Source organism: Genypterus blacodes, unplaced genomic scaffold (genome assembly GCF_046128005.1).
Source record: "Genypterus blacodes isolate CSIRO-AG114 ecotype Tasmania unplaced genomic scaffold, CSIRO-AGI_Gbla_v1 ptg000039l_1, whole genome shotgun sequence".
Lineage (NCBI taxonomy): Eukaryota > Metazoa > Chordata > Actinopteri > Ophidiiformes > Ophidiidae > Genypterus > Genypterus blacodes.
This window is the reverse complement of record NW_027466852.1, coordinates 7,956,853-7,980,553: the sequence shown is the minus strand read 5'-3', so window position 1 is coordinate 7,980,553 and position 23,701 is coordinate 7,956,853. Positions and strand designations below refer to the sequence as shown.

The 23,701-nt window shown below is 46.0% G+C and overlaps 18 non-coding genes and 7 pseudogenes across 18 annotated transcripts; all 25 read right to left on the bottom strand.

The window, feature by feature from the left end:
- Positions 1–89: 89 nt before the first annotated feature.
- On the bottom strand, positions 90–208 carry LOC142997201 (5S ribosomal RNA). Its single transcript, XR_012961935.1, has one exon. It is a non-coding gene; the product is annotated as a 5S ribosomal RNA (ribosomal RNA).
- Positions 209–6,345: 6,137 nt separating this feature from the next.
- On the bottom strand, positions 6,346–6,464 carry LOC142997649 (5S ribosomal RNA). Its single transcript, XR_012962365.1, has one exon. It is a non-coding gene; the product is annotated as a 5S ribosomal RNA (ribosomal RNA).
- Positions 6,465–6,927: 463 nt separating this feature from the next.
- Positions 6,928–7,046, bottom strand: LOC142998329 (5S ribosomal RNA; annotated as a pseudogene).
- Positions 7,047–7,291: 245 nt separating this feature from the next.
- LOC142997956 (5S ribosomal RNA) lies at positions 7,292–7,410 on the bottom strand. Its single transcript, XR_012962658.1, has one exon. It is a non-coding gene; the product is annotated as a 5S ribosomal RNA (ribosomal RNA).
- A 245-nt stretch (positions 7,411–7,655) lies between these two features.
- Positions 7,656–7,774, bottom strand: LOC142998344 (5S ribosomal RNA; annotated as a pseudogene).
- A 245-nt stretch (positions 7,775–8,019) lies between these two features.
- On the bottom strand, positions 8,020–8,138 carry LOC142997533 (5S ribosomal RNA). The gene has a single exon (XR_012962255.1). It is a non-coding gene; the product is annotated as a 5S ribosomal RNA (ribosomal RNA).
- Positions 8,139–8,598: 460 nt separating this feature from the next.
- Positions 8,599–8,717, bottom strand: LOC142997865 (5S ribosomal RNA). Its single transcript, XR_012962572.1, has one exon. It is a non-coding gene; the product is annotated as a 5S ribosomal RNA (ribosomal RNA).
- A 445-nt stretch (positions 8,718–9,162) lies between these two features.
- On the bottom strand, positions 9,163–9,281 carry LOC142997075 (5S ribosomal RNA). Its single transcript, XR_012961814.1, has one exon. It is a non-coding gene; the product is annotated as a 5S ribosomal RNA (ribosomal RNA).
- Positions 9,282–9,524: 243 nt separating this feature from the next.
- LOC142998211 (5S ribosomal RNA) lies at positions 9,525–9,643 on the bottom strand (annotated as a pseudogene).
- Positions 9,644–10,103: 460 nt separating this feature from the next.
- On the bottom strand, positions 10,104–10,222 carry LOC142998703 (5S ribosomal RNA). Its single transcript, XR_012963001.1, has one exon. It is a non-coding gene; the product is annotated as a 5S ribosomal RNA (ribosomal RNA).
- Positions 10,223–10,467: 245 nt separating this feature from the next.
- LOC142998702 (5S ribosomal RNA) lies at positions 10,468–10,586 on the bottom strand. The gene has a single exon (XR_012963000.1). It is a non-coding gene; the product is annotated as a 5S ribosomal RNA (ribosomal RNA).
- A 245-nt stretch (positions 10,587–10,831) lies between these two features.
- Positions 10,832–10,950, bottom strand: LOC142998366 (5S ribosomal RNA; annotated as a pseudogene).
- Positions 10,951–11,195: 245 nt separating this feature from the next.
- On the bottom strand, positions 11,196–11,314 carry LOC142998113 (5S ribosomal RNA; annotated as a pseudogene).
- A 445-nt stretch (positions 11,315–11,759) lies between these two features.
- LOC142998331 (5S ribosomal RNA) lies at positions 11,760–11,868 on the bottom strand (annotated as a pseudogene).
- A 242-nt stretch (positions 11,869–12,110) lies between these two features.
- Positions 12,111–12,229, bottom strand: LOC142997481 (5S ribosomal RNA). Its single transcript, XR_012962205.1, has one exon. It is a non-coding gene; the product is annotated as a 5S ribosomal RNA (ribosomal RNA).
- Positions 12,230–12,470: 241 nt separating this feature from the next.
- LOC142997146 (5S ribosomal RNA) lies at positions 12,471–12,589 on the bottom strand. The gene has a single exon (XR_012961881.1). It is a non-coding gene; the product is annotated as a 5S ribosomal RNA (ribosomal RNA).
- Positions 12,590–13,049: 460 nt separating this feature from the next.
- LOC142997306 (5S ribosomal RNA) lies at positions 13,050–13,168 on the bottom strand. The gene has a single exon (XR_012962037.1). It is a non-coding gene; the product is annotated as a 5S ribosomal RNA (ribosomal RNA).
- Positions 13,169–13,409: 241 nt separating this feature from the next.
- LOC142997454 (5S ribosomal RNA) lies at positions 13,410–13,528 on the bottom strand. The gene has a single exon (XR_012962178.1). It is a non-coding gene; the product is annotated as a 5S ribosomal RNA (ribosomal RNA).
- Positions 13,529–13,973: 445 nt separating this feature from the next.
- On the bottom strand, positions 13,974–14,092 carry LOC142997368 (5S ribosomal RNA). The gene has a single exon (XR_012962096.1). It is a non-coding gene; the product is annotated as a 5S ribosomal RNA (ribosomal RNA).
- Positions 14,093–14,333: 241 nt separating this feature from the next.
- On the bottom strand, positions 14,334–14,452 carry LOC142998888 (5S ribosomal RNA). The gene has a single exon (XR_012963175.1). It is a non-coding gene; the product is annotated as a 5S ribosomal RNA (ribosomal RNA).
- Positions 14,453–14,903: 451 nt separating this feature from the next.
- Positions 14,904–15,022, bottom strand: LOC142997305 (5S ribosomal RNA). The gene has a single exon (XR_012962036.1). It is a non-coding gene; the product is annotated as a 5S ribosomal RNA (ribosomal RNA).
- A 460-nt stretch (positions 15,023–15,482) lies between these two features.
- On the bottom strand, positions 15,483–15,601 carry LOC142998210 (5S ribosomal RNA; annotated as a pseudogene).
- A 245-nt stretch (positions 15,602–15,846) lies between these two features.
- Positions 15,847–15,965, bottom strand: LOC142997276 (5S ribosomal RNA). The gene has a single exon (XR_012962009.1). It is a non-coding gene; the product is annotated as a 5S ribosomal RNA (ribosomal RNA).
- A 445-nt stretch (positions 15,966–16,410) lies between these two features.
- On the bottom strand, positions 16,411–16,529 carry LOC142997147 (5S ribosomal RNA). The gene has a single exon (XR_012961882.1). It is a non-coding gene; the product is annotated as a 5S ribosomal RNA (ribosomal RNA).
- Positions 16,530–16,769: 240 nt separating this feature from the next.
- LOC142998823 (5S ribosomal RNA) lies at positions 16,770–16,888 on the bottom strand. Its single transcript, XR_012963113.1, has one exon. It is a non-coding gene; the product is annotated as a 5S ribosomal RNA (ribosomal RNA).
- Positions 16,889–23,701: the final 6,813 nt, after the last annotated feature.

The following is a 23,701-nucleotide window of genomic DNA, read 5'->3' as shown; positions in this document are numbered from 1 at the left end:
TATTCTCCCGAGGGAAATTGCGTGTTTACAGAGGGAGTGAAACATGAGGAAGGAGGACCAGGTAAGGCCTGCTGCTCAGAGGGCCAAAATGCTAACAGCACCGGGTATTCCCAGGCGGTCTCCCATCCAAGTACTAACCTGGCCCAACGCTGCTTAGCTTCTGAGATCAGAAGAGATCAGGCGTGTTCAGAGTGGTATGGCCGTAAACGAGGAGAGCAGCCACACAGAGGCTCTTTATAGGTGAGACAGACCCAGTTCAAGTCACCGTGTACACATGACTACACTCAAGTTCATGTATATCACAATTTACATGATGCCTTCATTAGAAGAACACTTACATTTCAGATAAGATAAGATACAACTTTATTCTCCCGAGGGAAATTACGTGTTGACAGAGGGAGTGAAACATGAGGGAGGAGGACCAGGTGAGGCCTGCTGCTCAGAGGGCCAAAATGCTTACAGCACCGGGTATTCCCAGGCGGTCTCCCATCCAAGTACTAACCTGGCCCGACGCTGATTAGCTTCCGAGATCAGACGAGATCGGGCGTGTTTTTTTTCTTCTCTTTTATTATCAAAAAATAAATATTTTTACAAATACATTTTACACAAGTAAATACAAGTCATTTCAAATCAAATCAAATTATTTCCAACAATCCATAACACCATTCATCACATCTTTTTTTTTTTTTTCTTTTTTTTCCTTCACCCATCACCCCTCACCCTTGACCTATTGACATTTGCACCCCACCCTGATTTCCACACACAAATAGACAGTTATCTTCCAGCACCTTTTGTTTGAAATTCTTGTCCCCACCATCCCACAGCAGACTCACATTCCTTTTCATAAAGTTACAGAAAAATCTCCAGATGTTCACTTTTTTGTCCTCGAAATGTGAATAGTTTCTCCGAAGTCTGATGACATGTTTGGCATAACTCAGAATGTAATTGATAAGCCATTTGTTCACCCCTGCTTTCCTTTCCTTATACCCAAATAGAAAAAACCTCTCCCATTTTTCCTTTCCGTGATTGTGACTCTACATTTTTGAAAGCATTGGTCCAGTTTCTCAAAAAACACTTTTAACTCCTTACATTCAAAAATAAAGTGCCTAAATGTCTCCACTTCCACCTCACATATATCACAAACCTTGCTGTTGAGTCTATTTATCTGGTTTAGCACCAAATTGACAAATATTCTATTGTGTCTGAGCCTGAAATTTGTATCAAAGCACTCTGATGAAATGAACTTCACATTTAGATCTGACCAAATGTGCTCCCTCTGAAGCCCATGGAACTGCCTTAGCCATACTTCCTCAGCTGCCGCTTTCTTCTTTTCCTTTCCCAAAAACACTCTATATAGTATCTTTGAGTTAACTGATCGTATGTCATGCTCTTTCCCTCCTTGGATGAGGGAGAAACTGACCAACTCCAGAGCCTTCTCTGCCCTCCTCCCCTTCACCAGCGCCACCCAGCTACGAGGTAACCCCTCTAAAATTCTCTGGCATAGTCTTTTGATCTCTATTGGTCTCACTTTCCCTAATCTTCCCCTGACCTCCTGGATTACTTCCTCCTGCAGAAATCCACCACCTCTTTGGATAAAGTCACACCTTATTGCCGGATTTCTGAAAACTGGTTGGTGTAACACCTGCTCCGCAGTCTCACATCTAAACTTTAAATCCCCCAGTAAAATATTCCACGCTTCAAGTATTTCCCCTGTAAATGCATTAACCTGTGCTCTTTCCCTTTGCTCCGTTTCCCTACATAGATTAAACACTCCTCTATTATCCCACCCCTGTAGGCAAGAGTCGAGGCACTTCTGCCACGCGTAAATCTTTGCGTTTCCCATAAATTTCCCTAACAGTCGAATCCGTGCACTAAGCTTTTTACTTTTCAGGTCCACCAATTTCAAACCGCCCTCCTTCTGCCCATTGATGAGCACCTTCCTGGCTATCAAATGCTGTTTTTTATTCCAGATGAAAGCACTCATCATGTCATTCAGCTTTCCTATTACCCTGTCCGGCATTTCACAGACTCTTAGCGCATACTGACACTTGGACAGGAGGAGGGCGTTAGTTACTATCACTTTACCCCTTAGATTCAATTTCCTCCCGGACCAGAAATCCAATCGCATTTTGATTTTTCCCTCTATTTCACCCCACGTTTGTTTTGTTGCTGCATCTCGATTCTTACCTACGTATACACCCAAAACCTTCACCATTTCATTTCTCTTTACAAAATTCCATTTATTTACACAATCGAAACCATCACCAAAGCCCATTAGCTCGGTTTTTTCCCCATTGATTTTGGCCCCAGATGCCCTCTCATAGCACTCTACATGCTGCAGCACCCTGTCTACACTCCTCTCATCCCTAACCGTAATACTTATGTCATCTGCGTACTGGTAGATTTTCGTGTCCGTTTTATCTTCCATTTCAATCCCCAAAATCCCTGGGTCCCTCCTAATGAGGGCAGACAAGGGTTCTGCCGCTATGGAGTATAACATAGCTGAAAGCGGGCATCCTTGCCTGATTGACCTCTCCAGAGCGAAGCTCTCAGTTAACCTCCCGTTTATTTTCACCCTACTGATGGCATTCCTATATATTAACCTAATCCATTTAGTGAAACCTTCCCCGAAACCCATCTTTCCCAGTGTTTTAAACAAAAAATCATGATCCACCCTATCAAACGCCTTCTCTAAATCAACCCCTATGTACAGCCCTCCCTTCTGATTCATTTTGTCAAAGATGTCCTGGATCGATAAGATGATGTCACTAATGTCTCTCCCTACCACACCATAACACTGACAGGGATTCACCACTGTGCCTATCACCTCCTTCAATCTGTTTGCCAGGATTTTAGCCAGTATTTTATAATCTGTATTTAGCAGACTAATTGGCCTATAATTCCCCAAATCACCTTTGTCACCCTTATTCTTATACACCACTCGGATTAGCCCCGTGAAGAAGTCCCCAGATGCTTTCCCCTCCCGCTCCATGCATTGAAAGATTCTCAGGAGAATTGGCTTTATCACCTGTTTAAAGGTGATGTAAAATTCCCCCGATAACCCATCCAGCCCTGGACTTTTGTTCTTATTCAAACCATTTATTGCTCTTTCCAATTCTTCCTCTGTTATGTTTTTATCACAGTCTGCTCTGTCCTCTTCCCCTAATTTTTTTTCTATCCCTTCAAAAACACTGTGGTCTGTAGAGTTTACCTCCATCTTTGAAAAAAGTTTTTTAAAATGTTTATGAGCCACCTCCAGCATTTCCCCTGTCTTCTCCATTGTCTTACCCTCTTAATTTTTCAGGTTTTGCAGATGAGCTTTCTTTTGCTGTCTTTTTTCAAGCCCTAAAAAGAAACTTGTATTCTTTTCCCCTTCTAAAATATCCTTCATCCTTGATCTGATAGCTGCCCCTCTGCTCCGTTTCTTCTCAAGCTCATCTAATTGTTTTCTCAGCATGAGATATTTTAGATTGTTGAAGTTTTCCTCTGCAATCGACCTTTCCAGCTCTTTATTAATCTGGTCTCTTAAACTATACTCAGTCCTTCTTTCCTTCTCCATTTTATTTTTACAATAGTTTATTGTCACTTTTTTGATGTGCAATTTCACCTCCTCCCACCACTCCCCCATATTTATACAACCCTCACCCTGCAGTTCTCTTTTTCTTTCTTTCAGTAGATTTTCAACTTTCTCCCTATATTTTCCATCCAGCAAAACACTGTTATTTAAACACCATAACCCTCCACCTTTGTGCTCTTTCTCCCCCAGCTCCACCCATAACCTTGCATGATCGCTAAACCCTGTGAACTCATACCAGCATTTTGAAATCTTTTTTTCCAGCCCAGATGCTAATAGACATAAGTCAATCCTGGACTGTTTAAGTTTCCCCAGAACCGTCTGTCGTCTGGAAAAGCCCCTTTCTCCCATATTGCGCACCCTCCACAGATCTACCAGGTTGAAATAGTCAAAAAGCTCATTTAGCGATTTCCTACTTATATCACTTTTGTATGTATTGTTGCTTGATATATCCAACCTCGTAAGTGCACAGTTAAAATCCCCCACTACACAAATGTTCCCTCCCAAATGCGGTTTTAGTTGATCAAAGAAAATTCCACGCTTGTTGTCCTCATTCGGTGCATAAATATTCAAAAGTTTGTAAAGCACATTCCTGTAAATAAATTCAATACCGATCACCCTTCCCTCATCATCCTTCACTATTTCCTTAACATTTTGGATCTTATCTCCTTTAGCAAAAATAGCGACTCCGGCTCGTCCATTTACACCGTTGTTTGCCCACACTTTTCCAGCCCATGTATCCCTCAGATAGCTTCTCCACTCCCTTGTCCACTTAGTCTCTTGTACACAGAGGATGTCAAAAGTATCCACCCTTAAAACATCTCGCATCTTGTTAATACATCTTAAGCCGTTTGTGTTTTGCGATAGTATTTTTAACATTGTAAATACATAGAGATAAATCAGGCCCATCATCTTTATGCTACAGTTCACGTCTTACTTTTTCCTCTTTTTGATCCCCTTGTCTTCAGCATCCATTGCAGTCTTCTCTTCCCCAGCTCCTGGCTGTTTCCGAGGTCCATATCAGACTCCGAGTTCCCCGACTCTTGAGACCCCGTCAAGCATATCTCTGAGTCTGATTCTGGGGGCCGCTGAAGTTGAACAATTTTCACCTTCCTCTCCTTTCTCTCCGATGTATCCACACTCTGCCCCTCTGCTGCGTCTCCATGTCCCGGCACCTCAGCTGTCGATCCTCTCACCTCCATTCCTTGCTCTCCGTCCGACTCCAGTATGTCTCTTCCTTTCTCCGCTTCCCCCTCCGCACGATCCTTCTCGGTCTCCTCCCTCTCAGAGATATTCTCTCTCGATTCTTCCTGCTCCTCACGTTGCTTTCCTCCCGTCCCTGGAGCATGATCAGCGTCCTCACAAACACATCTGCTGCTCTCCTTTTTGCAGCTCTGGCATTTGTTCCCTCTGCCCATGCACTCCCTTGCATAGTGCCCCTGCTCTCCACATTTTCTACAAAGGAAATCTGGACAGTCCCTCAGGATATGACCAGTCTGTATGCACTGTCTGCACACTTTCACCTGTTTGTCGTGCAAAACTCTGAAGAACTCTGCTCCAAAAGCCGTCTCAAACTTGGTCGAATATGGAAGTGATTGGACCATCTCCGTGAATTTAACTTTCACATATCTTGTTCCGTCAGCAATTCTAGTTCCCGGCCACATTCTCCTGATGATCGGGGATACTGCACTTACTCCCCGGCTGTTCAGCTTGCCCAGAATGACGCTGTCCGTGATATACGCCGGCAGCCCCAGAAACGAGACCACCAGCTCATCATTACATAACCCCTTGGACATGATCGCGGTCTGTCCAATTTTTATGCCGTCCAATAGTCTTTCTTTCCCCTTCGGGTGATTCATTGTGATCTCATATTTATTTCTGCCCGTGTACCGGCAGGCGATGATTTTCCCACAAGTGTCTTGTATTGCCTGGATCAGCTCCATTGCGGTCACTTTATCTTCTCCAATCAGCTCCAGGGCGAGCGTTAAATTTTGCTGAAACTCTTCAGCTTTATCCTTAATAATCCGTATCTCTTCCTCTCTGATGATTTCTCTCTCCTGCCCTCTTCCTCCTTCCGCATTTTCGGCTACATCAGGAGCTGTCACCGCACGTGTGTCCTCATTTTCTCCCGTCATATTCTGACCGTCCACGGTCCTGTACGCCCGATCGTCTTTCACCATCGGCTCGTTTGCCTCTGCCGTCCGGTCCGGGCCCGGTGCAGCGACTCTGGCTCCCTTTCCTCTGGTTCTCACCATACTTGGAGCACAGTATAAACTATTTTCCATCAGGAAAACACAAACCAAACAAACAAATAAATAACTTAAAGTGTCCCCCAGACAGTCAAAACTGCTGGGGGTGGCTCCAAAAACCGAGCTATCAAAGAAACGAAAAATCTGGGCTTAAAGAAACGCCACAGTTCAAACTCAAAATCAAAATTGCCGCACAGGATCAGTCAAAATACACGCACGCCTGGAGCTAACACACACCTCCTCTTACTTCCGTGTTCAGAGTGGTATGGCCGTAAACGAGGAGAGCAGCCACACAGAGGCTCTTTATAGGTGAGACAGACCCAGTTCAAGTCACCGTGTACACATGACTACACTCAAGTTCATGTATATCACAATTTACATGATGCCTTCATCAGAAGAACACTAACATTTCAGATAAGATAAGATACAACTTTATTCTCCCGAGGGAAATTGCGTGTTCACAGAGGGAGTGAAACATGAGGGAGGAGGACCAGGTGAGGCCTGCTGCTCAGAGGGCCAAAATGCTTACTGCACCAGGTATTCCCAGGCGGTCTCCCATCCAAGTACTAACCTGGCCCGACGCTGCTTAGCAACCGAGATCAGACGAGATCGGGCGTGTTCAGAGTGGTATGGCCGTAAACGAGGAGAGCAGCCACACAGAGGCTCTTTATAGGTTAGACAGACCCAGTTCAAGTCACCGTGTACACATGACTACACTCAAGTTCATGTTTATCACAATTTACATGATGCCTTCATCAGAAACACACATTTCTGGATAATGAAGTCTTACCTAATGAAACTGATAATCATCACATAGAACATACAGAGGGACCACTTACATCTCTGGCGCTCACTTTCATCCTAATCATCATCATCATCATCATCATCATCATCGTCACACAGTGGCTCGTGTACTTCACTCCTCATGTGCATTCAATCATCTCATATTATGCCCATGTGCAATACTCATTTTCTGAATGTATAATTTCATATAAGATAAGATAAGATACAACTTTATTCTCCCGAGGGACATTGGGTGTTGACAGAGGGAGTGAAACATGAGGGAGGAGGACCAGGTGAGGCCTGCTGCTCAGAGGTCCAAAATGCTTACTGCACCGGGTATTCCCAGGCGGTCTCCCATCCAAGTACTAATCTGGCCCATCGCTGCTTAGCTTCCGAGATCAGACGAGATTGGGCGTGTTTAGAGTGGTTTGGCCTTAAACGAGGATAGCAGCCACACAGAGGCTCTTTATAGGTGAGACAGACCAAGTTCAAGTCACCGTGTACACATGACTACACTCAAGTTCATGTATATCACAATTTACATGATGCCTTCATCAGAAGAACACTAACATTTCAGATAAGATAAGATACAACTTTATTCTCCCGAGGGCAATTGCGTGTTGACAGAGGGAGTGAAACATGAGGGAGGAGGACCAGGTGAGGCCTGCTGCTCAGAGGGCCAAAATGCTTACGGCACCGGGTATTCCCAGGCGGTCTCCCATCCAAGTACTAACCTGGCCCGACGCTGATTAGCTTCAGAGATCAGACGAGATTGGGCGTGTTCAGAGTGGTATGGCCGTAAACGAGGAGAGCAGCCACACAAAGGCTCTTTATAGGTGAGACAGACCCAGTTCAAGTCACCGTGTACGCATGACTACACTCAAGTTCATGTATATCACAATTTACATGATGCCTTCATCAGAAGAACACTAACATTTCAGATAAGATAAGATACAACTTAATTCTCCCGAGGGAAATTGCATGTTGACAGAGGGAGTGAAACATGAGGGAGGAGGACCAGGTGAGGCCTGCTGCTCAGAGGGCCAAAATGCTTACGGCGACGGGTATTCCCAGGCGGTCTCCCATCCAAGTACTTACCTGGCCCGACGCTGATAAGGTACCGAGATCAGACGAGATCGGGCGTGTTCAGAGTGGTATGGCCGTAAACGAGGAGAGCAGCCACACAGAGGCTCTTTATAGGTGAGACAGACCCAGTTCAAGTCACCGTGTACACATGACTACACTCAAGTTCATGTATATCACAATTTACATGATGCCTTCATCAGAAGAACACTAACATTTCAGATAAATTAAGATACAACTTTATTCTCCCGAGGGAAATTGTGTGTTCACAGAGGGAGTGAAACATGAGGGAGGAGGACCAGGTGAGGCCTGCTGCTCAGAGGGCCAAAATGCTTACTGCACCGGGTATTCCCAGGCGGTCTCCCATCCAAGTACTAACCTGGCCCGACACTGCTTAGCTTCCGAGATCAGACGAGATCTGGCGTGTTCAGAGTGGTATGGCCGTAAACGAGGAGAGCAGCCACACAGAGGCTCTTTTTAGGAGAGACAGACCCAGTTCAAGTCACCGTTTACACATGACTACACTCAAGTTCATGTATATCACAATTTACATGATGCCTTCATCAGAAACACACATTTCTGGATAATGAAGTCTTACCTAATGAAACTGATAATCATCACATAGAACATACAGAGGGACCACTTACATCTCTGACGCTCACTTTCATCCTCATCATCATCATCATCATCATCATCATCGTCACACAGTGGCTCGTGTACTTCACTTCTCATGTGCATTCAATCATCTCATATTATGCCCATGTGCAATACTCATTTTCTGAATGTATGCTTTCATATAAGATAAGATAAGATACAACTTTATTCTCCCGAGGGAACTTGCGTGTTCACAGAGTGAGTGAAACATGAGGGAGTAGGACCAGGTGAAACCTGCTGCTCAGAGGGCCAAAATGCTTACGGCACCGGGTATTCCCAGGCGGTCTCCCATCCAAGTACTAACCTGGCCCGACGCTGATAAGCTTCCAAGATCAGACGAGATCGGGCGTGTTCAGAGTGGTATGGCCGTAAACGAGGAGAGCAGCCACACAGAGGCTCTTTATAGGTGAGACAGACCCAGTTCAAGTCACCGTGTACACATGACTACACTCAAGTTCATGTATATCACAATTTACATGATGCCTTCATCAGAAACACACATTTCTGGATAATGAAGTCTTACCTAATGACACTGATAATCATCACATAGAACATACAGAGGGACCACTGACATCTCTGGCGCTCACTTTCATCCTCATCATCATCATTGTCACACAGTGGCTCGTGTACTTCACTTCTCATGTGCATTCAATCTTCTCATGTTATGCGCATGTGCAATACTCATTTTCTGAATGTATGTTTTCATATAAGATAAGATAAGATATAGCTTTATTCTCCCGAGGGACATTGGGTGTTGACAGAGGGAGTGAAACATGAGGAAGGAGGACCAGGTGAGGCCTGCTGCTCAGAGGGCCAAAAGGCTTACGGCACCGGGTATTCCCAGGCGGTCTCCCATCCAAGTACTAACCTGGCCCGACGCTGCTTAGCTTCCGAGATCAGACGAGATCAGGCATGTTCAGAGTGGTATGGCCGTAAACGAGGAAAGCAGCCAAAGAGACTCTTTATAGGTGAGACAGACCTAGTTCAAGTCACCGTGTACACATGACTACACTCAAGTTCATGTATATCACAATTTACATGATGCCTTCATTTGAAGAACAGTGACATTTCAGATAAGATAAGATACAACTTTATTCTCCCGGGGGAAATTGCGTGTTCACAGAGGGAGTGAAACATGAGGGAGGAGGACCAGGTGAGGCCTGCTGCTCAGAGGGCCAAAATGCTTACTGCACCGGGTATTCCCAGGCGGTCTCCCATCCAAGTACTAACCTGGCCCGATGCTGCTTAGCTTCCAAGATCAGACGAGATCGGGCGTGTTCAGAGTTGTATGGCTGTAAACGAGGAGAGCAGCCACACAGAGGCTCTTTTTAGGTGAGAGAGACCCAGTTCAAGTCACCGTGTACACATGACTACACTCAAGTTCATGTATATCACAATTTACAAGATGCCTTCATCAGAAACACACATTTCTGGATAATGAAGTCTTACCTAATGAAACTGATAATCATCACATAGAACATACAAAGGGACCACTTACATCTCTGGCGCTCACTTTCATCCTCATCATCATCATCATCATCATCATCATCGTCACACAGTGGCTCGTGTACTTCACTCCTCATGTGCATTCAATCATCTCATATTATGCCCATGTGTAATACTTATTTTCTGAATGTATGCTTTCATATAAGATAGGATAAGATACAACTTTATTTTCCTGAGGGACATTGGGTGTTGACAGAGGGAGTGAAACATGAGGGAGGAGGACCAGGTGAGGCCTGCTGCTCAGAGGGCCAAAATGCTTACGGCACCGGGTATTCCCAGGCGGTCTCCCATCCAAGTACTAACCTGGCCCGACGCTGCTTAGCTTCTGAGATCAGACGAGATCAGGCGTGTTCAGAGTGGTATGGCCGTAAACGAGGAGAGCAGCCACACAGAGGCTCTTTATAGGTGAGACAGACCCAGTTCAAGTCACCGTGTACACATGACTACACTCAAGTTCATGTATATCACAATTTACATGATGCCTTCATCAGAAGAACACTAACATTTCAGATAAAATAAGATACAGCTTTGTTCTCCCGAGGGAAATTGCGTGTTCACAGAGGGAGTGAAACATGAGGGAGGAGGACCAGGTGAGGCCTGCTGCTCAGAGGGCCAAAATGCTTACGGCACCGGGTATTCCCAGGCGGTCTCCCATCCAAGTACTAACCTGGCCCGACGCTGCTTAGCTTCTGAGATCAGACGAGATCAGGCGTGTTCAGAGTGGTATGGCCGTAAACGAGGAGAGCAGCCACACAGAGGCTCTTTATAGGTGAGACAGACCCAGTTCAAGTCACCGTGTACACATGACTACACTCAAGTTCATGTATATCACAATTTACATGATGCCTTCATCAGAAGAACACTAACATTTCAGATAAGATAAGATACAACTTTGTTCTCCCGAGGGAAATTGCGTGTTAACAGAGGGAGTGAAACATGAGGGAGGAGGACCAGGTGAGGCCTGCTGCTCAGAGGGCCAAAATGCTTACTGCACAGGGTATTCCCAGGCGGTCTACCATCCAAGTATTAACCTGGCCCGACGCTGCTTAGCTTCCGAGATCAGACGAGATTGGGCGTGTTCAGAGTGGTCTGGCCATAAACGAGGAGAGGAGCCACACAGAGGCTCTTTATAGGTGAGACAGACCAAGTTCAAGTCACCGTGTACGCATGACTACACTCAAGTTCATGTATATCACAATTTACATGATGCCTTCATCAGAAGAACAGTAACATTTCAGATAAGATAAGATACAACTTTGTTCTCCCGAGGGAAATAGCGTGTTCACAGAGGGAGTGAAACATGAGGGAGGAGGACCAGGTGAGGCCTGCTGCTCAGAGGGCCAAAATGCTTACTGCACCGGGTATTCCCAGGCGGTCTCCCATCCAAGTACTAACCTGGCCCGACGCTGCTTAGCTTCCGAGATCAGACGAGATCAGGCGCCTTTAAAGTGGTTTGGCCGTAAACGAGGAGAGCAGCCACACAGAGGCTCTTTATAGGTGAGACAGACCCAGTTCAAGTCACTGTGTACACATGACTACACTCAAGTTCATGTATATCACAATTTACATGATGCCTTCATCAGAAACACACATTTCTGGATAATGAAGTCTTACCTAATGAAACTGATAATCATCACATAGAACATACAGAGGGACCACTTACATCTCTGGCGCTCACTTTCATCCTCATCATCATCATTGTCACACAGTGGCTCGTGTACTTCACTCCTCATGTGCATTCAATCATCTCATATTATGCCCATGTGCAATACTCATTTTCTGAATGTATGCTTTCATATAAGATAAGATAAGATACAACTTTATTTTCCTGAGAGACATTGGGTGTTAACAGAGGGAGTGAAACATGAGAGAGGAGGACCAGGTGAGGCCTGCTGCTCAGAGGGCCAAAATGCTTACGGCACCGGGTATTCCCAGGCGGTCTCCCATCCAAGTACTTACCTGGCCCGATGCTGCTTAGCTTCCGAGATCAGGCGTGTTCAGAGTGGTATGGCCGTAAACGAGGAGAGGAGCCACACAGAGGCTCTTTATAGGTGAGACAGACTCAGTTCAAGTCACCGTGTACGCATGACTACACTCAAGTTCATGTATATCACAATTTACATGACGCCTTCATCAGAAGAACACTAACATTTCAGATAAGATAAGGTACACTACTCTCCCAAGGGAAATTGCGTGTTCACAGAGGGAGTGAAACATGAGGGAGGAGGACCAGTTGAGGCCTGCTGCTCAGAGGGCCAAAATGCTTACTGCACCAGGTATTCCCAGGCGGTCTCCCATCCAAGTACTAACCTGGCCCGACGCTGCTTAGCTTCCGAGATCAGACGAGATCGGGCATGTTCAGAGTGGTATGGCCATAAACGAGGAGAGCAGCCACACAGAGGCTCTTTTTAGGTGAGACAGACCCAGTTCAAGTCACTGTGTACACATGACTACACTCAAGTTCATGTATATCACAATTGACATGATGCCTTCATCATAAACACACATTTCAGATAAGATAAGATACATCTTTATTCTCCCGAGGGAAATTGCGTGTTGACAGAGGGAGTGAAACATGAGGGAGGAGGACCAGGTGAGGCCTGCTGCTCAGAGGGCCAAAATGCTTACGGCACCGGGTATTCCCAGGCGGTCTCCCATCCAAGTACTAACCTGGCCCGACGCTGATTAGCTTCCGAGATCAGACGTGATCGGGCGTGTTCAGAGTGGTATGGCCGTAAACGAGGAGAGCAGCCACACAGAGGCTCTTTATAGGTGAGACAGACCCAGTTCAAGTCACCGTGTACACATGACTACACTCAAGTTCATGTATATCACAATTTACATGATGCCTTTATCAGAAACACACATTTCTGGATGATGAAGTCTTACCTAATGAAACTGATAATCATCACATAGAACATACAGAGGGACCACTTACATCTCTGGCGCTCACTTTCATCCTCATCATCATCATCATCATCATCATCATCGTCACACAGTGGCTCGTGTACTTCACTCATCATGTGCATTCAATCATCTCAAATTATGCCCATGTGCAATACTCATTTTCTGAATGTATGCTTTCATATAAGATAAGATAAGATACAACTTTATTCTCATGAGGGACATTGGGTGTTGACAGAGGGAGTGAAACATGAGGGAGGAGGACCAGGTGAGGCCTGCTGCTCAGAGGGCCAAAATGCTTACGGCACCGGTTATTCCCAGGCGGTCTCCCATCCAAGTACTAACCTGGCCCGACGCTGATTAGCTTCCGAGATCAGACGAGATCGGGCGTGTTCAGAGTGGTATGGCCGTAAACGAGGAGAGCAGCCACACAGAGGCTCTTTATAGGTGAGACAGACCCAGTTCAAGTCACCGTGTACACATGACTACACTCAAGTTCATGTATATCACAATTGACATGATGCCTTCATCATAAACACACATTTCAGATAAGATAAGATACAACTTTATTCTCCCGAGGGAAATTGCGTGTTGACAGAGGGAGTGAAACATGAGGGAGGAGGACCAGGTGAGGCCTGCTGCTCAGAGGGCCAAAATGCTTACGGCACCGGGTATTCCCAGGCGGTCTCCCATCCAAGTACTAACCTGGCCCGACGCTGATTAGCTTCCGAGATCAGACGAGATCGGGCGTGTTCAGAGTGGTATGGACGTAAACGAGGAGAGAAGCCACACAGAGGCTCTTTATAGGTGAGACATACCCAGTTCAAGTCACCGTGTACACATGACTACACTCAAGTTCATGTATATCACAATTTACATGATGCCTTCATCAGAAACACACATTTCTGGATAATGAAGTCTTACCTAATGAAACTGATAATCATCACATAGAACATACAGAGGGACCACTTACATCTCTGACGCTCACTTTCATCCTCATCATCATCATTGTCACACAGTGGCTCGTGTACTTCACTCCTCATGTGCATTCAATCATCTCATATTATGCCCATGTGCAATACTCATTTTCTGAATGTATGATTTCATATAAGATAAGATAAGATACAACTTTATTCTCCTGATGGACATTGGGTGTTGACAGAGGGAGTGAAACATGAGGGAGGAGGACCAGGTGAGGCCTGCTGCTCAGAGGGCCAAAATGCTTACTGCACCGGGTATTCCCAGGCGGTCTCCCATCCAAGTACTAACCTGGCCCGACGCTGCTTAGCTTCCGAGATCAGAAGAGATCGGGCGTGTTCAGAGTGGTATGGCCGTAAACGAGGAGAGCAGCCACACAGAGGCTCTTTATAGGTGAGACAGACCCAGTTCAAGTCACCGTGTACACATGACTACACTCAAGTTCATGTATATCACAATTGACATGATGCCTTCATCATAAACACACATTTCAGATAAGATAAGATACAACTTTATTCTCCCGAGGGAAATTGCGTGTTGACAGAGGGAGTGAAACATGAGGGAGGAGGACCAGGTGAGGCCTGCTGCTCAGAGGGCCAAAATGCTTACGGCACCGGGTATTCCCAGGCGGTCTCCCATCCAAGTACTAACCTGGCCCGACGCTGATTAGCTTCCGAGATCAGACGAGATCGGGCGTGTTCAGAGTGGTATGGCCGTAAACGAGGAGAGCAGCCACACAGAGGCTCTTTATAGGTGAGACAGACCCAGTTCAAGTCACCGTGTACACATGACTACACTCAAGTTCATGTATATCACAATTTACATGATGCCTTCATCAGAAACACACATTTCTGGATAATGAAGTCTTACCTAATGAAACTGATAATCATCACATAGAACATACAGAGGGACCACTTACATCTCTGGCGCTCACTTTCATCCTCATCATCATCATCATCATCGTCACACAGTGGCTCGTGTACTTCACTCATCATGTGCATTCAATCATCTCATATTATGCCCATGTGCAATACTCATTTTCTGAATGTATGCTTTCATATAAGATAAGATAAGATACAACTTTATTCTCATGAGGGACATTGGGTGTTGACAGAGGGAGTGAAACATGAGGGAGGAGGACCAGGTGAGGCCTGCTGCTCAGAGGGCCAAAATGCTTACGGCACCGGTTATTCCCAGGCGGTCTCCCATCCAAGTACTAACCTGGCCCGACGCTGATTAGCTTCCGAGATCAGACGAGATCGGGCGTGTTCAGAGTGGTATGGCCGTAAACGAGGAGAGCAGCCACACAGAGGCTCTTTATAGGTGAGACAGACCCAGTTCAAGTCACCGTGTACACATGACTACACTCAAGTTCATGTATATCACAATTTACATGATGCCTTCATCAGAAACACACATTTCTGGATAATGAAGTCTTACCTAATGAAACTGATAATCATCACATAGAACATACAGAGGGACCACTTACATCTCTGGCGCTCACTTTTATCCTCATCATCATCATCATCATCATCATCATCGTCACACAGTGGCTCGTGTACTTCACTCCTCATGTGCATTCAATCATCTCATATTATGCCCATGTGCAATACTCATTTTCTGAATGAGTGCTTTCATATAAGATAAGATAAGATACAACTTTATTCTCCCGAGGGAAATTGCGTGTTGACAGAGGGAGTGAAACATGAGGGAGGAGGACCAGGTGAGGCCTGCTGCTCAGAGGGCCAAAATGCTTACGGCACCGGGTATTCCCAGGCGGTCTCACATCCAAGTACTAACCTGGCCCGATGCTGATTAGCTTCCGAGATCAGACGAGATTGGGCGTGTTCAGAGTGGTATGGCCGTAAACGTGGAGAGCAGCCACACAGAGGCTCTTTATAGGTGAGACAGACCCAGTTCAAGTCACCGTGTACACATGACTACACTCAAGTTCATGTATATCACAATTTACATGATGCCTTCATCAGAAGAACACTAACATTTCAGATAAGATAAGATACAACTTTGTTCTCCCGAGGGAAATTGCGTGTTCACAGAGGGAGTGAAACATGAGGGAGGAGGACCAGGTGAGGCCTGCTGCTCAGAGGGCCAAAACGCTTACTGCACCGGGTATTCCCAGGCGGTCTCCCATCCAAGTACTAACCTGGCCCGACGCTGCTTAGCTTCCGAGATCAGACGAGATCGGGCGTGTTCAGAGTGGTATGGCCGTAAACGAGGAGAGCAGCCACACAGAGGCTCTTTATAGGTGAGACAGACCCAGTTCAAGTCACCGTGTACACATGACTACACTCAAGTTCATGTATATCACAATTTACATGATGCCTTTATCAGAAACACACATTTCTGGATAATGAAGTCTTACCTAATGAAACTGATAATCATCACATAGAACATACAGAGGGACCACTTACATCTCTGACGCTCACTTTCATCCTCATCATCATCATTGTCACACAGTGGCTCGTGTACTTCACTCCTCATGTGCATTCAATCATCTCATATTATGCCCATGTGCAATACTCATTTTCTGAATGTATGCTTTTATATAAGATAAGATAAGATACAACTTTATTCTCCTGAGGGACATTGGGAGTTGACAGAGGGAGTGAAACATGAGGGAGGAGGACCAGGTGAGGCCTGCTGCTCAGACGGCCAAAATGCTTACGGCACCGGGTATTCCCAGGCGGTCTCCCATCGAAGTACTAACCTGGCCCGACGCTGCTTAGCTTCCGAGATCAGACGAGATCGGGCGTGTTCAGAGTGGTCTGGCCGTAAACGACGAGAGGAGCCACACAGAGGCTCTTTATAGGTGAGACAGACCCAGTTCAAGTCACCGTGTACGCATGACTACACTCAAGTTCATGTATATCACAATTTACATGATGCCTTCATCAGAAGAACACTAACATTTCAGATAAGATACAACTTTGTTCTCCCGAGGGAAATTGCGTGTTCACAGAGGGAGTGAAACATGAGGGAGGAGGACCAGGTGAGGCCTGCTGCTCAGACGGCCAAAATGCTTACGGCACCGGGTATTCCCAGGAGGTCTCCCATCCAAGTACTAACCTGGCCCGACGCTGCTTAGCTTCCGAGATCAGACGAGATCGGGCGTGTTCAGAGTGGTCTGGCCGTAAACGAGGAGAGGAGCCACACAGAGGCTCTTTATAGGTGAGACAGACCCAGTTCAAGTCACCGTGTACGCATGACTACACTCAAGTTCATGTATATCACAATTTACATGATGCCTTTGTAGAGAATAATTGCTCTGAGCACAGTGCATGCACCTGGTGGGGTAGCACTGAGAGGGTGAAGTTGTAACTACATGTGTTGAGAACACCCGGCCTGATGTCATGTAGACGCCTGCTGCACCTGTTGTGTGAGAATGAATGGGTGCTGACGGATAGCTCGAGGTTGTGCTGTCACACCCCAGTAGGCACACCACAACACTGCGATGGGAAGATTACTAACAAATTCAGCCCCAGACCAACCAATAGGAAGAGTCCCAAGAAAGGCGAATCAGGGCCAAGGGGAAGGAAGGCGATGCCATTACTGTTTTTAGGGTTTGCAAGACTGCTTTACACGATTAAGATCAAACGAGTAATCATAATAGTGGCAAGTACCTATAAATTTAGGATAAAGGGGAAGGGCCTGGGGCGTGGAAAACCCAGGTCCAGAATAGTATATAAGGAGAAGACAAAGAGACACAAGCCAAAGCAACCCCGGGGTTTTCCTCTCACTTGTTTCATTTGTACTTTGCTGCAAATAAACATTTTACTTGGATCTGAAGTCTGGTTTCCTCAACTGCTTTTAGACTATAGCTGAAGACAAGTTTTTTACTAGCCAGAACCTTGAAGGCTGATTAGAAGTGAACTATTGACGTACTATTGCCACGTCATTTGGCGAGCTAACAGCCAGGAGGGACGGTGCGGCCGAGGGACCAGTGGGGTCGTCAGAGGAGGTGGGACCAACCCAAGGGCCCAAAATCCACCAGAAAGGTGAGAAACAATTCCTTTTTTCTTTTTCCAAATTTATTGGGTGGCGTCCCTGGCCTTTGTCTGATCCCACGGTCACAAGGTATTGTCACCTCTCCCAAAAAGACCTAGATTTAGAATTAATAAGATAAGTATTGACTAACAAATAAGAGTTGAAAACTGTCGTCAGATCCAAGATTAAGAATGACTGATTCTGACACGATGGGATGATGGATAAATGTCAAAGAGTGATATTTAATTGTTTGATCTGTATGTGGCTTTGTTTGTCATTGGTCTGTGGGGCTGGTATGATCTATGCGTTCGTGAAATATGCAGAGAAACTCTCAAAAGAATCAGTAAGAAGGAGTGTGAATATGAGTGTGAATGGAATTTAAGCATTTGTTGTTGTGAAGTTATTTAAGGGAAAAATCTATACCACAGGGATGGTATGAGATAAGAGTAAAAGTACCGCTGGAAGACGTCTGTCGCCGTGCCCTCTCAGGGGCGACTCCAAGCAGGGAAAAAGCAATGTCGCCGTGCCCTCTCAGGGGCGACCAAAGCAAGAAAATCTGAAGAACGTCGCCGTGCCCTCTCAGGGGCGACTCAGATAAGAGAATAAGTTATTTAACGTAGAAGTACCGCTTGAAGACGTCTGTCGCCGTGCCCTCTCTGGGGCGACACAAGCAGGGAAAAAAGAAATCTGAAGAAAGTCGCCGTGCCCTCTCCGGGGCGACTCAGATGTAGAAGAGTACCGGGCAGGGAGCCCAGGGAAGTAACTGGCAGGAAGCCAGAAGAAGTACCGGGCAGAGAGCCCAGGGAAATAACTGGCAGAGAGCCAGGGGTAGTAACTGGCAGGAAGCCAGAGCATTTTGTTTTAAAAGGCCTTGTATATATATGTGTAAATAGAGGATAAGGAAGGAGTAGTGGAGAAAGAAAAAGTGGATAGAACTATAAACAGTATACGCTACATTTATGCATGCATATTATTTTTTAATGTAAATAGAAGTGGAAATGAAGTTTGAATAAGTTGCTATGTTTGGAATTGTGAATAATGTCGCTGTGTTCTGATTTTAGAAGGTCAGTTTAGATAGCAATCTTGCATACGGTGTGCAAGTAGTTTAATATTTGGAAAAGTGTATGAGTAATAATCTAGAAATTGATCCATTTAGCAAAAGTTACTCCGCGTATAGGTTTAAAATAGGGGCTGCGAGCCTGTCTCCGTGGTGGGCATTTGTTTTAACATATGAAGATTTATGTCAACACCTGAGGAAGAGTAATCGTCTCACGAAGACACCCCCTCACCCCGCTTTACAGTATTTAAATGCTCTGTGGGACACTGAAGTTGTGTGTGTAGGCACCAACGAACACCACAGGGAAAGGTGGAGAAACGGAGAGTGGTGGGAAGAAGGAGTAGATCCTACCCAACTGCTAAACAGTGAGTCACACACAGAAAACGTGGGAGCTATAACATGTGTAAGTGGGATTGATTGTATATCAGTGGACGCAACACACAGAGAAGGTTCCCCATTTCCAGAGTATAGAGGATTTGTTGAATGGCAAAGGATAATATTGGGACAGGACATTTTGTATGATAACCGACCAAAATACCCCGGACTCAGAGTAGAGAGAGTAGAGTGGGCAGATCATCATAGAAGGTGGTGTAGGGATACATACAAATACCCAGAGGTGAGTTGGTGAGCAAAGTGAAGTCGGAATTGGCTGGAGCTGGAGGATAGTTGGCACAAGAAGGGAGTGCGTTTAAAATAAAGTAAACAGACCAAAGTGCAAGGTCATGGGGGTCAAGCTGAGTAAACAATCTGAAGAATTGACACCCGCTGAGTTTATCATGCTGCGTCATCCCACACAGAAAAGGAAAATTCAAAAGTGTATGAGCAGATGGAACAGGATCACAGCAGGCCATAATAAGTGGCCCGTACAGGGAACCTTTGATCTAAAAAATTGTGACAATGTGGAAGAGGAGCTAAGGCGTAAAGATAAAAGAAACGACCAAAAACATCAGAAGGAGAGACTGAAGAACGCGGAACAGAAGGATATTCTGCAGTACTTTAAAATGGAGGGTACACATAGGCAGATGTTAATGCAGGAAGCATCAGCCCCTCCTCCCCCGTATGGAAAAGAACATGCAGGACAGTACCCACTAAGGACTGGCGGAGTAGATGGTAAAGTAACAGGGACATTAGTGGTAACAATGAAATCAGGAAAACATTCAGGTGGAAAAAGAAAGGTCCCCAGGGAAAAAAGGGAACTAAGGTATGATGAAGAAACAGAAGAGCAAGACAACAGGTCACTGAACTCAGACTCTAGTGATTCCGGGTCCAGTGAGGTGTTGGGAGCAAGCAGCCTGAAGGCAGGCATACACTCTAGTAAAGAACCAGATCCAGAGCCAATACCGCGTGGCATGTGTCATGCTACATCTGAGATACAGCTGCCAATCGGAAGAGATAGCTCAAGAGGAGGAGCACCCTCAAGAAGAGCTAGGGATAGAGAGGCAGGAACATACCTAACACCCCAAGGGATACACCATAGGACCACTAGAAGGAGTAGTCTGCCAGAAGAGTTAGCCTATAGGCAAATCCCGGAAACAGGAGACAGGCCACAAGAATATTTAGACAGATGCAATCGGGACATGTTAATAGAATGGGGCCGTATGGAACAGCGGAAGGTCAGAGAGGCTACAAGCCTGACGAAGGAGGCGGAAAGATGCAGGACAGGACAAGTAAGGGTGGAACAAGACACGCGCCAGGTACAAAGGGAACAGTCACCCTACAGAGCCTGGGGGTCACCAGACATGAGATGTGCAGGGGATTCGGCACAAGAGGCGGAAAATTACAGGAATTGATAGACAAGATGGAGCGAACAGTAGTGAATCAGATGAACAGAACACGTGAGTTAAGCGAATCATTTCTGCGGGAAGAGCTCGACAGGGAACGTGAGTTCAATGAAGCACGTCGCATAGACTGTTTGGATGATTATAATAACAGAGAGGAAAGCGAAATAACTGAACAACGGTTTACAGTGGATGTAGAGTTAACGGAAGAAGCCACTGGAACAGGGGAAATGGACCTGAGGAGCGGAAAAATACCCTACGCGCGCAATCAGACCACAAGGAAAAAACCCTATGTAGACAAAGGGCCCACGAGAACAACACTCTGTCCACAAAGTAGGGCAGACAGGAAAGCACCTGTAGCAGAATGCCAATCAAAGGGTGAAACAAGAGATGATGACGGGAGCCACGGACATGCCATGGGTCCACTGCTGGTAAAAGGACCAGGTAACACAGAGAGGTATGTGCCATGGGGATTTATGGACATCACAGGATTAATAAACCGTCTTCCCGCACTAACAGAAGGAGCTGATAGATGGATAGCAGCATTTGAAGACAACACGGGCGGGATAAAACTGGCTGCTGGAGACATCAAAGCACTACTGATGAAGATCACGGGTCAACATGTGTCTGGAGAGATCTTTGAAGAAGCAGGGGTGGTAGGACTGACAAAGAGCCACAATTATGACCACACCCCTTATAACGCTGTTCGGGGACAGGTATGGAAAACCTTGAGAGACAAATATCCCTCTAAAATGGATCCTTCAAAATTAGAAAGGGAAAGCTTGAAGGATGAAGACAGCCCTCTGCAGTTCCTGCATCAGTTCCAACGGAAATGGAAGACAGAGACAGGCAGTGAATGGAATGTGAATGAATCATCAAAGGCTCTGTTTAAGTTGTATTTAAAGAATGCCATGCCAAAGGAGATACAACATAAGCTGAATGGAGTTGTTGGGCTGATGAAGTTGGACTGGCCTGTGTTCACTGAACACCTCGTACACTACGTGGATGTCTACAGAAATGAGAAGCGGGCTACTGAGGAGCAGAACAGAATGCTGGCTGGTAAGCTAACCCAGCTGCAGATAGGAGAACTGACGAAACAAAAGAAGGACCGTGAAAAGGCGAAAAACCAGGCGCCAGTGACGGTGGCTGCTCCTGAATTCAAGCCTGAGGGGACTACAGGAAAACAAACGGAAGTACAGGTGACACAAGCTCCGGTGTATACAGCAGCAGCGGCCCCTGCCCAAGGACAGCAAATGATCCCCACTAACCCAGCAGGTTATCCTACAGGACAACAGCCTGTCCACGCACCCATGCAGCAGGCCCCTCCAATTCATGTGCACCTCAATTCGGGGGGACAAGGCAACTATCCGCCGCCCGGAAGAGGGAGGCCAATGCAGAATATAGGACCACCCCAGCGTGGAAGATGGAGAGGACCTCCGCCAACACGATATCAACGAGGACCTGATCAGACGTTGCACGACCAACAGCAGACACAATACTCCCAAAATGGTCCACCAACACCGGTAGGTCGACAACAGCTACAGTGCTGGGGATGTGGAGTGACAGGACACGTACAGAGAGACTGTCCTACCAACCCATGGCCTGGAGCATCAAATCAGGGCCCGTGGATGGGACCTGCGGCCCAGTGGCAATAGGGGAGCCCAGAGAAACAAGAAGGGGAAGTGATAACGCCTGTACTCACGCAACAGCCACAAAGTGAACCTACCATAGACGTTATAATACAAAATCGGCAGCATAAATTTATGGTAGATACAGGTGCCACATACTCATGCATAGGCAGAGATGGAGCCGGACTTCCCCTTTCGGCATCGAAAATACGAACAGTTGGTTTCTCTGGGAAAACACAAATAATACCCCTGACTGAACCGGTTCCAATGAAAATAGGAGACAAAGTAGTATGTGCACCTATGCTATATTCAGCAGACACACCAATCAATTTACTAGGGCGTGATATACTGTGCCAGTTAAATGCCACAATAATGTGTTCACCTAATGGCATATACTTTGATGTCCCAAATAAGGTCAGCCCTCACACAAGCCCCATGATGTCCCAAGTGGCAACGACAGACTTTTCACAAAATACAGGCCAAAGGAGAGATGCACGAGTGTTTTGGATCAGACTAACCTCCCCAGATGCATTTCTGATACATGCATGGGAAACATGGAAGCCGCTGATAATCCATCAGTTTGAGAAGGCACGGGAGCCAAGTCTTCCTCTACATTGTACGATGCTATATGACGGAGATCGAGACCACGATGACTATGAGACGTGCTGGTTTGAAGCAATGAATAACCATACGACAGTCCTCCAGTATGATGCCATCATTGTGGGACCCCAAGGAGCAGCTGCTGAGGTGATAGGTACGGAGGAGGTAAAAGAATGGTTCCAAGTACCGGGATCATCGCCACACATCACCTTGCTGATAGCAGAAAACTTTGAGTCACATGATTTAGGACCAATGATGAAGAGGGCACAACTGGTACAGGAATGGACACCTACAGACTGTAAAGCAATTTGCATTTCCTCTGACGGGCAGTTCCTCAAGATCAGCATAACAAAAGCAGACGAGGCCATAGCAGAAGAGGTGCAGTTACCCAGACATGATAGGAAACAGATGATGGTTGCAAAGGAGCATGAAGCTTTGTTGGAGCAAGTTCCGCCACAAGTATGGTCAGCACACAAGACAGATGTAGGTCTCGTAAAATCAGCGGAGCCCCTATATGTTCACATAAAACCAGAAGTTAGGTTACCGAGGCAAAAACAGTATCCTTTAAAACAAGAAGCTGTTGCAGGAATAAGGCCCATCATCTCAGGACTGGTAGAAGCAGGAGTTTTAGTGAAAACTAACAGTGCATGCAACACACCTATTTTTCCAATACGGAAGCCAAATGGAAATGACTATAGATTGGTGCATGATTTAAGGGCAGTTAATGCTGTTGTTGCAGAAGAAATACCTGTTGTTCCAGACCCACATACTTTACTGTCTAACATACCTCCCGGAACAAAGTGGTACACAGTGATTGATTTGTGCTCTGCCTTCTTCAGTGTTCCAGTTCATCCGCAGTCGCAGTTCCTATTTGCGTTCACCTATGAGGGGGAACAGTATAC